The sequence below is a fragment of the Colobus angolensis genome, unplaced genomic scaffold (genome assembly GCF_000951035.1).
Source record: "Colobus angolensis palliatus isolate OR3802 unplaced genomic scaffold, Cang.pa_1.0 Scaffold270, whole genome shotgun sequence".
Lineage (NCBI taxonomy): Eukaryota > Metazoa > Chordata > Mammalia > Primates > Cercopithecidae > Colobus > Colobus angolensis.
This window is the reverse complement of record NW_012115933.1, coordinates 4144360-4158302: the sequence shown is the minus strand read 5'-3', so window position 1 is coordinate 4158302 and position 13943 is coordinate 4144360. Positions and strand designations below refer to the sequence as shown.

At 35.9% G+C, this 13943-nt stretch overlaps 2 pseudogenes across 1 annotated transcript in view; one reads left to right on the top strand and one right to left on the bottom strand.

Annotated features, from left to right (window-relative positions):
• Window positions 1–3784: 3784 nt before the first annotated feature.
• Window positions 3785–4521, bottom strand: LOC105515945 (annotated as a pseudogene).
• Window positions 4522–5117: 596 nt separating this feature from the next.
• Window positions 5118–13943, top strand: part of LOC105515943 — a 13617-nt pseudogene continuing 4791 nt past the window's right edge. Inside the window, exon 1 of the transcript XR_001002415.1 lies at window positions 5118–5173. The product of XR_001002415.1 is annotated as a 60S acidic ribosomal protein P0 pseudogene (transcript). The remainder of the gene's footprint in view (window positions 5174–13943) is intronic.

Below are 13943 nucleotides of genomic sequence, written 5' to 3'. Positions count from 1 at the left end.
TACATCAAACTTTTTAAAGTCAGTTTTACTGTATAATGTTTTTAGTTTAAAAATTAGAAAAAAACATAAAGAGGAAAAGGCATCAATGGATTAAATTTAAAAAATGGCAACAAAAGGCAACATGTGACTCTTATTTGGATCTTAAGCACAAAACTATGGGAGAGAAAAGCATGAGGTAGTTTAAAAATTTTGAACAATAATTGGTTATTTGATGATATTAAATGTTAAAAATATTTTAGTAATAATATTTTAAAAGTATAGTTGTGTTGTTTTAAGAAGTCCTTTTGGAGATGTACGGTGAAATATTTATAAAAGAAAATATGTATTTTAGATTTGCTTCAAAATAATTAAGTGCAGGGGGGAAGTCTGAGGTATAGATTAAACAAAATTAGCCATGAGTTGATGACTGCTGAAGGTAGCTGATAAGTCAGTTGGGATTCATTGTATTATTTTTCTCTACTTTGTACATCTGTTAAATTTTCCATAATCAAAAGTTAAAGAATAAACATTTTTAAAAATTAAAAACATATTTACAGTAGCATCAAAAACATGAAATACCTTGAAATAAATCTAGCAAAATTGTGTCAAACCTGTGTATTAAATATTATTATAAAACATTAAAACAATCAAAATGTGAAGAGAACTATAGATGTTCATAATTGAAGACTTAGTATTGTTGATATCAATTTTACCCAAATTGAATTGTACAGTTAATACAACCCCAGTTAAAATCCTTTTTTGTAAAAAGTTATAAGTTGAATCTAAATTTTATAAAGAATTGCTAGTGGCAAAAAACAGTGAAGAAAATATTTTCAAAAGTATTTAATATTGGAGGATTTACACTATTAAATATCAAGAATTATAAAATTATAGTACTTAAGACAGTGAAAGATTTATACAAGGATAGAAAAATATGCTAATGAAATAAACTAGAAAGTCTAGAAACGCAGTCATACATGTATGGTCATCTGATTTGATAAAATGACAGTGCCATATAGGGAAAACTTTGGGGTTTACAATAAAACAACTGGAGATTACATACATTATGTATATCTTATATCCTGTTTTGTACACTATAACAATAATTCAGGTGAAGTGCAGATCTTAATGTAAAGGGCAAAACAATAAAGCTTCTAGAGGAAAATACAATATTTTCAAGACCTTAGAGTAAGCAAAGATTTCTTAAACAGAGCACACAAAGCATGATCCTGAAGGAAAAGGTGGTAAATTGAATTATATTAAAATTAGGAACTTGAAAGGGATTGTAATATATCAAGAATTTCTACAAACTGATTTTAAATATATAGACAATCAAATTTAGAAATGGGCAAAAGACTTGAATAGGTACTTCGCAAGAGAAGAAATTCAAATCTCTGATAAACAGAGAAAGATGTTCAACCTCATTAGCCATCAGGGAACATAGAAATACCCTAACAGAGCCCTGTCTCTACTCAAAATACAAAAAATTAGCCGGGCGTGGAAATAAACCAAATGTTATCAACAATAAAATGGAAGCCTGGCCCCATGGCTCAGGCCTGTAACCCAAACACTTTGGGAAGCCATGGTGGGAGGATCACTTGAGGCTATAAATTGGAGACCAGCTTGGGCAAGATAGTGAGACCCCATCTCTACAAAAAAAGAAGCAAAAACAATAAAATTGATACATCAGTTTTGGTGTGTTCTCACAATGGAATACTCTTATAGAATAATGACAGTGATTAAACATAGACAAATCTCCAGCCACAAATAAAACTGGTATGTTATTTCCATTTGTCTATTTTCCCCTGGGAAAACATTGTTTCCCTGCAGAGGACTTTCCTGTTAGTGACCCTGCTGGGTAAGCCTCCCGGGCTGAAGGCACCTCACCTATCTCAGCAGTTAGAACAAGCCCTTCAGTGTCCTCATAAATGTCCCCGGAGACCTGCGTCAGGGAGGGGCTGATACCCCAGGGCCTACTGGAGTCTGAAATCAGACCGTTAGAAAGCGGGCTCAAAGCATGAGATCCCGGTGAGCCGGCTGTGCAAACGCCAGGTGGAACTTAGTTGTCGCGGAGCGCCCGTAACCGCATCTAGAAGCCCGACCTGCTGAGGCCCTCAAAGCGGAAGCTGAGGCTGGGGATCCACAGGCAGGCACTGAGGACAAGGAGGACTTCCACGGGATTACGGCCGCCTACAGAAGAAGTGGATGCGCACCAGTAAAGACCAGGCCTGGAAGACTCTGAAGGAGCACTAGAGCATCCTGAAGTTGCTGGATGGGCATCCCGCAACCCCTGCCTCAGGCTGCCTGCTCTCTGGCCTGGAGAAGGGGAGATGAAGAGAGGAGGCAAGCCTGCTTCTTGGGGCTTTGCTAGAAGCCACAGCCTGCAGCTGCTCTGTCAAATGGCTACAGTCTCTAGAGGACTGAGATCCTTCTCTGAGGCCTTTTGGCCTGGCTCTATGAAAACAGGACATGCAGTCCCTGCTGGGCTGGTGTTCAGTCTCTGCTTGGTCCCCAGTGTGTGAGTGGCTTCTTTTCTGGGCCTTTCTCTTCCTCCTCTTCACCATCCCCTAATCCCATAGCCCCACCACTCTCTTCCCTTCATGGAGTTCTGCTTTGTAATTTTGTAAAAACAAAACAAAACAACAACCAAAAAAACCACCTAAGATTTAAGCTAAATTAAAACAAAACAAACAAAGAAAAAATAGCCTGCTGAAGGAGGGGATCTTGGTGATGCCAAATATGCTCCCGGGAACAAGACAGATCAGTGATTCGAAGCCCGGCTGAGCCTCGACAGAGTAAGAAACATGGAGGCCTTCAACAGGTGTCTCAGAAACACTTAGGGCAGTCGCTAGAGATTAGATACCTGAAGTTAGGTGAGATAGGACTAGACAATTATAATTTAAGAAGTCAATAAATATGAAGCTTTAAAAATTCTTTAAAAATTCAGAAGAAATAGTAAATCTGCCTACATAATAATTATTATATCAAAGATATTTAAAAGAAAGTAAATACCAGGAATACATCTCCTACTTTCCATGTATTCCCTTGACTGCATTATTTGTTCATTCTGCAATGGTCCAGAAATATGAATTTTTGTCATTGAGCATAAGAAGGAAGAAGACAGAGAGGAGGGAAGGAGAAGAAGAGCTCATTAGTGAAGAGGAGAGAATGCATCAGGGAAATGATGAAGAAAGGGGAAAGCTATGGCTGTACAGAGAGAAAACAGGAATTAAGGATGCTAAGTGCACAGCTTCCCTTCACCTGAGTGAACTAGTTGGTACTATTGAACATATATCCGGTACCTCATTCTTTGCAAGAAGTTCTGGAAGCTTCAGAAAGCTCCTCTAAAGGTAGTGTCAGAAAGGAGGGGCTGGAAATAAAGGAAGAAAAGGAAACAGCTTTAAAAATCATAGCAGTTTCCAAGTCATATCAAATAATTTTTTAAGCAACAAAAATGACTCTCTCTACTAGTAGACTGAATCAAATGAAAGCTACTTTGGAATAAATTTGATGTTGATCAATGGAGTATTGTTAACTCCAAAGATAACAGCACTCTCCCTAGATGATCTTATACTTTTCAAGCTTCAGTTGTCACATATGAGAAAAAGTTGAGTTTGTCATAATACTTTCAGGCCTGGAAACCTCTTAAGCCAGATCAACCTCAATAATTAAGTTAGTATCACCCAATCTGCATGCACAATCTGCATGTGGATATTTTTTTCAAGCTGATACATATTTTTTTCAATTTGAAAGCAGTCACTGTCTGTTAACTGACCAGATTACAACAATAATCATGGTAGATACCTTAGTTCATCTTTCTAATAAGCCTATTGATCTAGCCTTCCCTGTTGCTAGCATTTTCACCTACAAATGGGTGGCCTTTTTCTTTATTCTGTGGAAAAGATAACTTGAAGGGCATAAGAAGTTACTTGCTTCTTTGAAATGTTTTCCAGCTGTAGAAATCTCATGAATCAGATCCTCTATGCAGATGATACCAGATTTATCAAGAGATCAAGAAATCAAAGTGTTATCTATCAAGGCAATTCGCTTCTTACTGATTTTGCCGTAACCATGTTTATATATCAGTTTATTTTCTGACTTCAGGCTCCGGTACCCCCATGCAATATGTGGTTCTAAAGCCTCAGCATCTTCATTGAGGCCTTGAGCATAACAAAGTTTCTATTGAAAATCTGGCAAAGGCAAAAGAGTTGCAACACCTTTTGGACTCACACCATTGATACCTCTGACCCTGATGACAAATGCCAATTTGGGTTCTGTCAGTACATAGCAGTTGCCAGCTTTTCTTGCCAGCCTAGCCATTTGAATCTCAGTTATGGGCATCTGCCTATAGTCCTTGTGATAGTGCTTAGCTTTTTCATAGATAAGCTTCCTCCTTGCCTTTTGAAGCATATTTTTTTTCTTAGGCATTTTGATTTTCAGCTCTGTGAAATTCTTTTGCTCTTTCTTGAAAGTTTCTGGCACAACAGAAACCTTCTTTTTCTTTTCTTCAGCACCCTTCAGGGTTCCAGCCAGAAAAGACATCGAACTGTTTTGTACTTCAGGATTTTAATTTATTTTTGTTAATTATGCTTACATATCAGGAAGAAGAAAATAATTGCCTTTGCTGATACTTGCTTTCTGTTGGTACTGGTATTCTGTGGTATGATAGGAAGTGCACAGATTTATGAATTGATTGGCATATATTAAAGATACAACCCGGGCAACCTGCTCAGGTCCCCTTCCACGCTGTGGAACCTTGTTCTTTTACTCTTCACAATAAACCTTGCTATCACTCAAAAACAAAAACAAAACAAAACAAAACGGTATAACCCACACATTAACCAGCTGCATGGTCTGGGCAAGTCACTTCACATCACCTAGACTCCATTTACTTTTCTATAATGTGAGTACATTGGTATAGATAGTATCTAAAGTTTTTTTTCTTCCAATTCATACATACAAAAGTTTTGATTTTACAATTGCCAAATAATAGCAAAAATCATTGCTAAAAATTGATGTTTATGCAGTAGAAAAATCCCCCTCTTGCCACACACACACACACACACACACACACATATTCCTTTTGTGTGGTTGCTGGCAAGCTTTGATCCATAAGAACTGGATATGGCTATGGCCCCATGGCCTACAGCAGGAACAGAGAAGGAGTGGGGTTTGATGATTGTCTTGTCCAGGAGTAAGTGTTAAATTCATTATTCTTATTGAGTTTTTTTTTCTATTTCTGGGGGTCCTTAAAATCTTTCCTCTTGAATTCTAAAAAGAATATATATGTAATATCAATTTTGGAATGTGTTAAAATAAATTTTGATACATACACTAGACAAACATGAAGCAAAAATGGACTGTGGAGCCAAAAATCTAAATGTAAACCCCAAAGCATAAAACTTCTGGAGAAAATATAGGAGAAAATCTTTGTGATCTTGAGTCAGGCAAAGATTATTTAGATAAGATACAAAAAGAATGACCTATGAAAGAAAAGAAAGGATAAATTGTATTTAACAAAAATTTAAAACTTCAGCATTTTGAAGACACTAAAAAAAATTTTAAAAAAAGCAACAAACTGGGAGAAATATTTGCAAAATTTCTCAATAAAAGACCCCCAAACCTCAGTAATTTAAAGAAACAAACAACTAATTAAAAATGAGACATTCTTTAACAAATGCATAACCTCATTTGAATTATGGGAAAACTTTTTTTCTTAAATTGAGGGACCTTCTGCAGAATAACTGAAGTGTTATTTAAAACTATGAAAATTATGAAAAACAAGGAAAGAATGAGGAGCTATTACATACTGAAAAATACTAAAGAGGAAAAAAATTAAATGCAGTGTGGAATCCAAAATAGAATTCTGGAACAGATAAACAACCTTCCAATAGGAAGATTAGAAAAGTTCAAATAAGGACTATAGCTTAGTTAATGATCCTGTACCAATGACGATTTCTTGTTCTAGATAATTATATTATTATGATTATGAAAGATGTTAATAGAAGTGAGATCAAAGATAGCAGAAAACTACTATTTTTGCAACTTTTCTATGGCTCAAAATTAAAATTTTAAATTCCAAAAATGGGAAAAATTTAACCAAATACTTTACTAAAGAAGATATATAGGTGGGAAAGTACTACACAAAAAGTTGCTCAACATCATTAGTCATGTGGGGAAGGACCTCACCAATATTACCACACACCTGTTAGAATGGCTGGAAAAAAAAATAACCTCACAATACCAAGTGTTAGTGAGAATGCATAGCAGCTGGAACTCTCTTACATTCCTGGTTTGGACGACCAAATAGTACGGGTTCTTTGGAAAACTGTTGAGCAGTTTCTTATCCTATATCTTAGTCGGCTCAGGCTGCAATAAAAGGATACTATAAACGGAGAGGCTTAAACAGTAGAATTAATTTCTCATAGTTCTAGAGGCTGGGAAGTCCAAGATCCAGGCACTGGCAGATCCAGTGTCTGGTGTCGGCCCACTTCATGGTTTCCTCTTGGGCATTTTCTTACTGTGTCCTCGCATGGTGGGGAGCAGAAAGAGACTATTTCTTTCATGTCTCTTCTTAATGGGCGGTAATCCATTCCTGAAGATTCTACCCTCATGACCTAATTACCTTACAAAGGCCCCACATCCCAATAGTGTCACATTGAGGATTCAGGCTTCAACTTACGAATTTTGGGGGAATGCAAACATTCAATTCATAGCACCATATGATGCAACAATCATATACACACGAAAAACATGAAAATTTAAATTTATGCAAACTCCTGTAGGCAAATGTTTATAGCAGCTTTATTCATAATTGCCAAAACTAGGGGGTGGGAGGAACCTAATACATTTCAACTGGTGGATGATAAACAGAGTATGGTATATCCATGCAATGAAATACTAACCAATAAAAGGGAATGGAGTCTGGACAGATGCAATAACATGGGCAAATCTCAAATGTATTATGCTGAGTGAAAAGAGCTAGACTCAAGGGGCTACATACTGCATGATTCCATTTATATAACATTCTGGAAAAGGCAAAATGATAGAACAGAAAAAAGATCAATTGCTACCACAGGCTAGAGATAAGAAGAGATCTGGTTGAAAATGGGCAAAAGAGAATATCTTGTGGCAAAGTAACCTACATTTTTTGACTTTATTAATAATTTACACAATTGTACATTTGTAAAACCTTATAGAACTGTACCCTTAGAAAATCAGTAAATTTTACCATATGAATTTTATTCATCAATAAGCCTGACCTAAAAAAAATGTATTAGGAGGAGAACAGGGTGTTGCTGTTTTAGATAGGGTGGTAACAGATGGCCTCACTAACACAATGATATTTGACCTAAAGAAAAGTCAATGTCCCGCTATTCTCTTTCGAATATGGTTTCTGGAGAGAGCAGAGGTAAACATGTGTGCTCCACTATATTTCAGCCTTGATTCTTGTTTCTTGGTCAGAAAGAATTATCACTGCTTAAAGGTAACCATTATTTTACGAGTAATTAAGAAGAATCCAAGTAAGAGAGAGTCAGGGATGCATCTGGATATAGTACTACCTATTGGTGCCCTTCTCAGACCCAGCTTAACAGGTTGGTGCAGCCAACTTTCACCAGCTTCGAGTGTTGACTGCTAAGAAATCATAGCTGCATGCTCCTCCGGAACTCACCCTTGGCTGATAGAAAGTACCTCACCTCTGTAATGTCTGACAGTTTCTTCTCTTCTCACAGGGCAACTCACAATAGTTGACTGACTGATTTTGGAGTACAAAAACTGGATTTCTTATCTCCAGGTGGAACACGCATGCTTCAGAGCTCCCTGTGGGATTCCACTAAGACTTAGCTTCTTCCCTTTCTTTATCCTTCCCCCTTGTTTCCTTACAGATTTTACCCATGAGCACTTCCTCAGCAAATCAGTTAGTAAGAACTCCTGTCTCAAGCACTGTTTTCTAAAGAACCCAACCTAAGGTACTGAGGGAAAATATTTTAAGTAGAGGAAACAAGGCAATTTTGAAACTTTAGCCTGCATCACAGTTATCTGGAGAGCTTGATAAACAGAGATTTCCAGGCCCTATCCCCAAAGTAACTAATTCAGTAGATCTCAGGTGGGCTCGAGATTTTGCATTTCTAATAAGTTCAAAGATGATTCTGACAGTACTGATCCAGTGACCAGACTTTGAAAAGGCTTAAGTGGGACAAAGCATTGAGGGGAGGATGCTAAGTGGCCAGTGTGGCTCTAGAAGCCTAAGGAGGGAGGAGTCAGAGGTGAGATCAGAGAGGGAACTAGAGGCAACACAGTGCAGGATACTTCAGGTTATTAAAAAGCACTGTGGACTTTACTCTGTGTGAGGTGGAGAGCTTAGAGCAAAGAGGGACATGAAATGGCTACATTTTTAACACGGTCACTCTGATGGCTGCATTGACAGAGAAAAATGGTAGAAACAAAGAGATCTGTTAAGAGGCCATTTTGTACTAATCCAGATGAGAACTGATGGTGGCTTAGATCATGATTCAAATTTTTAAATTATGTAAATATGTAGCTTCGATAAAAATTAAAAGAATATTGAGAAAATATCAACAATTCTCTGTAACTTTTCAGATATAGTCCATCTACATGGGAAGCCATTCTATACCTCTAAGTGTCCCATGTGCCTCTTCAGCAAATCCTGGCCAATTATAAAGCAATCTATATCTTTTCTGACTAGTCTGATTTGGTTGTTGGAGGCTGAAATAATTAAAAGTAAAATACATTTTTTACATTCTTGAGAAAAATATATTTAGATATTTGTGATACATCAAGTTACTGAATTTCCCATCCCCAAATTACATCAACCACACTGCTACATGGGCATGTGATAATAAGTAGAAGCAGAGGTGAAATGTGCTGACATTTGACTTTCTCACCAGCTGAGTGTCCTGTCAGTTCATGGGTTACTGAGCACATTTCCCACTTTCAAGTTTATGCCTTTGTACATATTCAAGTATATTGGAGAGTCATTATAAATTGGTGAAACTATAATAACATCTAAATTTCAAAATTTGACTATAATAGAATATGAATCATGTAGTTTAGTCCCAGAGAGGTATTCCAATTAAAAGAAGACCCAATGCAGATTTCAAATTAATAACATCCTTTACTTGTATTTTCCCAAACACCATGAGGGAAAAATAAGTCTCCCACAAAATGCTTTTTGCTTGTTTTGTGCCATCTTCTTCTTGATCTAATGGCTATGTAGCACAGTTGTTCTTTTCAAAAGCATTTACAAACTACTCCTGGGATTCTTTTTTGTTCATTTTTTCCTTGTCATTTTCTCTAAATCTTCATTATAATACAAACCTTGTGTCCCGGGATATTAAGGCAGTGCCCCTTATCCTGAAAATAGATTGAATCGTCTTTATAATTTGGTAGAAAGAGCAGGAGGGATGGTAACATTCTTGAATTAATTATCTTATAAAATTAGTTACTCAGTTATTTAAAGACAAGTTGGGATGTGTTGTGAAAACACGTGATCACTTAGTAAGTAATTTCACTAAATCCCAACTTGAAACAAATGTTATACATGTCCACTATCTTATCTATGTCATCAAGAGACCTGCTTAAGAGCCACATGTTTAAAAAATAAATTTCACTTATGCCTAATAACACCTTGACTTTCAGCATGTGTGTAAGTCATAAAACTACCCTTCTCCCATGCTCCCATCATGTACCTCACAAAGAGATTAACACAAGCCTGCCTTGGCCAGAGAATTTCTAGGATGTCTGGTACGGAATAATAAGGGGAACACAGTAGAATGTGGAAGTCAGGTAGTAGTAGGAGGTCAGGTAGCATGGGGCCTCATATTGTTAGAATTTAAATCTTTATATGAAGTAAAATGAGGAGTCATTGCAGTGATTGTAGCAGAGAGGGACATGGCCTGACTAATAATGCCTTAAAAAGAATAAGATATGTTGCATTAGAATGGACTGGAGGAGAAACAAGTAAGAGCAGAGAGACCAATTAAGAGAATATTATGATGGTAATCTACAGGAGACATGGTACGGGAGGCCAAGGTCATAGCAATGAAGGTATAAAATATAGATGGTTGGCAGATATATTATTAATGCAATGCCCATATGATTTCCTGACTGAAAATAGGATGTGAGAGCAAAAGTAAAGTACAACTCCAGAGTTTCTTTCCTGAGGGACAGAAAGGAAGATTTCATAGAGGAAATGACAATTTCAAGCCTAGGGAGAAGCAGGAGCTCATTAAAGAGGTGAGAAAGAGCCCAATGTTCTGAGGTGTGATTAGTTCAGGAGAACCTGATAATGAGAACTTCTTAAATGGAGGTGCTAATATCCCCTAAATCACACTGACAGGAAGGAGGAAGTATCTGAAGTCACTGGATAAACAGAGATCTTCCTTGTACATCCATTTTACTTAAATGGTAAATTATTAAAATTTTTATTTTATTGTGCACTTTTATGAACTACAATACAAGTCATATAAGTGTTAAAGTTAAATCAAGAGACTCCAAACAGCTTCTCAAATGAGATGTCCCATCTGAGTGTGTCAGGGTTAAGAAAGCATTCTCCCATGAATAATGCTTGAAGCAATCTGGAGGATAAGAACTACCTTTTAAGCCGTTAGGTTAATATTAAAACTGTCAGAGAGGTTTTCGGCCAAGTAGTTTGGAACTAAACTCAAGAATCATTTAGGAGTTTGAAAATAGATTTCCTGCTAGCCTCTTACATCCTTCTTTCTCAGTTGATGGTCATATGCTAGTTTCTTGTGAAATAGAAAATAAAAATGTCAAGTTAAGGAGAGTAAGAATATGAAAATATCAAGTTAAGGTGATTAATTATAGTGTGTCCTCCTCTTCACTGATGCTTAGAGATTCATGAATCAGATAACTCTTTGGGGGCTTTGTAACTTCAGATTAGAGGCCCTGGCTACTTTTTCCCCATTGTCCATTTATCTCAGAAACATCAATTCTCTCCTCCATGGTGGCTTTTCCCCTTAAAACAGATGAACATGTAGAATTCCTTACTCACATTAGAGGGAGATCTCAACACAGGTATAAGTGACATCTCTGGACGTTTCATAAGGTTAGCATATTTTGTTAGTTTTTATGTAAATAATATTTCCATAAATACTAAAAAAGTGAAATAAATAATTATGTAAACATTTATGTCCCAAATTTCCTGACTTTGTTATATGTCATTCTGTTTTAGTGACAAAAAATATTTCTAAAAATCATGTAGAATTTATGTGTTAGTGAAATGAATATATAGATGTAAAATGAAGAATGTATAATTTTCCAGCAATCCCCAGTTAGTTTGAAAGAGGCGGCTGAGTACAGTAAGAAGGGCAATAGCCTGAGTCAGGAAAATTAGTTTTAGTCCTGTGCAATAACTAGGTTTCTTCTGTTCTCTGATGAATTATCTATTCCTAGGACTATAGAAACCATGATCTTTATTTAGTACTATATTTTGTTACCCAAGTTCTCTATATTTTAGTCTCAGTCTGATACTCTAATTAGAGGCTAGAGTGTATGTCAAAACAAATATTTTATGAGTCATTGATGGAGCTATACAGGGGCTCATGGACATATTCATCGAAGTAGCATTTGTTGTGTGTCTTATATTTCTAGAACAATTCAAACACTTTTGAGAAAGACATGAATTTTCTTGAAACAATGCCTTTTTTGGAGCAATATAATTTAAGAAAACACAGTAAACAATTGATATATTTTATAATCAGTGGCTTTTTCTAAATCAGAGTGGTAAAATTTGTATGATGTAATCAATTGTATTTGTTAACATGACTATCTCTTATAAGGGTATGTACTCCTTAGAGCAGAAAGTATCTCATCTAAGATGCTCTGAAACTGAGAATCAGAGGAAAACACAGAAAAAAAGGAAAAAATAAATAAAAATAAAATATACATGGTGTTAGTTATCTGTTAATTATCATCATCATCATTATCTATACCATTCTACATACTTACCTATCTATATACCTATCTTTGCTAACACTTGACGTTAAATGATCCCATTTCCTCCACCATACACTTATCCCAAATTCCAATATTTACCTCTCTCTAGATTTAATTCGTTTTATTGTGTTTGTATTGGATATATTCAATATTATAAAGAATAAGTAAGCCAGGTGTGGTGGCTCATGCCTGTAATCCCAGCACTTTGGGAGGCCAAGGCAGGCGGATCTCTTGAGGTCAGGAGTTTGGGAGCAGCCTGGCGAACATGATGAAATCCCGTCTCTACTAAAAACATACAAAAAAAATTAGCTGGGCATGGTGGCACACACCTGTAATCCCAGCTACTAGAGAGGCTGAGGCATGAGAATGGCTTGAACCCAGGAGACAGAGGTTACAATAAACTGATACAGTGCCACTGCACTCCAGCCTAGGCGACGGAGTGAGACTCCATCACAAAAAAAAAAAAAAAAATTAATATATAAGAATAATTGTATAAACTGAATGCATGTACCTTACCATTCAAAGTAAAAATTCAGTAGTTTAAAAAAGATGAGCCTTTCATACTATAATATCCAAAACATATTTCATATGCAGAAAATAGTAAAAAATAAATAAAAATCCCATTTATGTATTAAAAAGTAAATGTATATATGAATGCATATTTAAAAAGCAAGGAAGGATGCATAAGTTATAAACATTGATTGCCTCTAGAAAGAGAACAAGGCTTCCTCTCACTATAGAAATTTTGTGTGTGTTTGGTAAGAACACTTAGCACGAGATCTATCCTTTAAAATTTTTAAGCACACATCATGTTTCTGTTAATACAGGCACTATGCTGTACAGCTGATCTCTAGAACTTATTCATCTTACATAATTGGAACTTTATACCCATTGAACAGCAACTCCTAATTCTCCCTCCCTTTAGCAACCATCTTTCTACTCTGCTTCTGTCAGACTGACTATTTGATATGTGTCTCATATATGTGGAATCATGCAATAGCTGTTCCTCTGTAACCGGCTTATTTCTCTTAGCATAATGTCCTCCAGGTTACTCATGTTGTCACATATGGCAGATTTCCTTGATTTTTGAGGCTGAATAATATTCCACTGTTATGTACATATCACATTTTCTTTATCAGTTCATATGTCGATGGACATTTAGGTTGTTTCTGTATTTTGGTTATTGCAAATATGCAGCAGTGACTGTAGGGAGTGCATATATCTCTGAGATCCTGAATTCAATTATTTTGGATATACAGGTTGAGTATCCTTTTTGCAAAATATGTGGGACATGAAGTGTTTTGAACTTCTAGTTTTTTCGGACTTTGGAGTATTTGCATTATGCTTACTGGTTCTGTATCCCTAATCCCAAAATTCAAAATCCAAAATGCCCCAGTAAGCATTTCCTTTGAGTGTCATGTTGGTACTCGAAAAGTTTCAGATTTGGAGCATTTCAGATTTTGAATTTTTGGATTAGGAATACTCAATCTGTACCAAAAATTGATATATGCAGTTTTTAAAGGAATTTTTGGAAATACTAAAATTAATATTGCTGGATCATGTGGTAATTCTATTTTTAGTTTTCTTGAGGAACCACCAAACTGCTTTCTATAGTGGTTTAACATTCCCATTTTACACCCCCATCAACAGCCTCACTGTAGAATTTGAGAGCAATATTTTTTGTTTAAAAATATAATTCATATTGTGGTTGTATAATCTCCCTTAATTTTTGTATTTTTTCATGAATTCTTGAAAATAATATGTTTGGTAATTACGAGTGCAAGTTGTATGATCATTCTTGCAAATGTTTTGCTCCAAACTCCTATATTGCTATTGATCGTTTTTATTGTTAGATTGATGCACACATTTATGAAGCAGCTGGATTTAAATGTCTTATAAGCTACATATGCCAAGGATATGATATCTCTAATGGCCTAATAGTCTCTAAAGTTTTAAGTGTGAGTTTAATTTGGTTAAATTTGTCA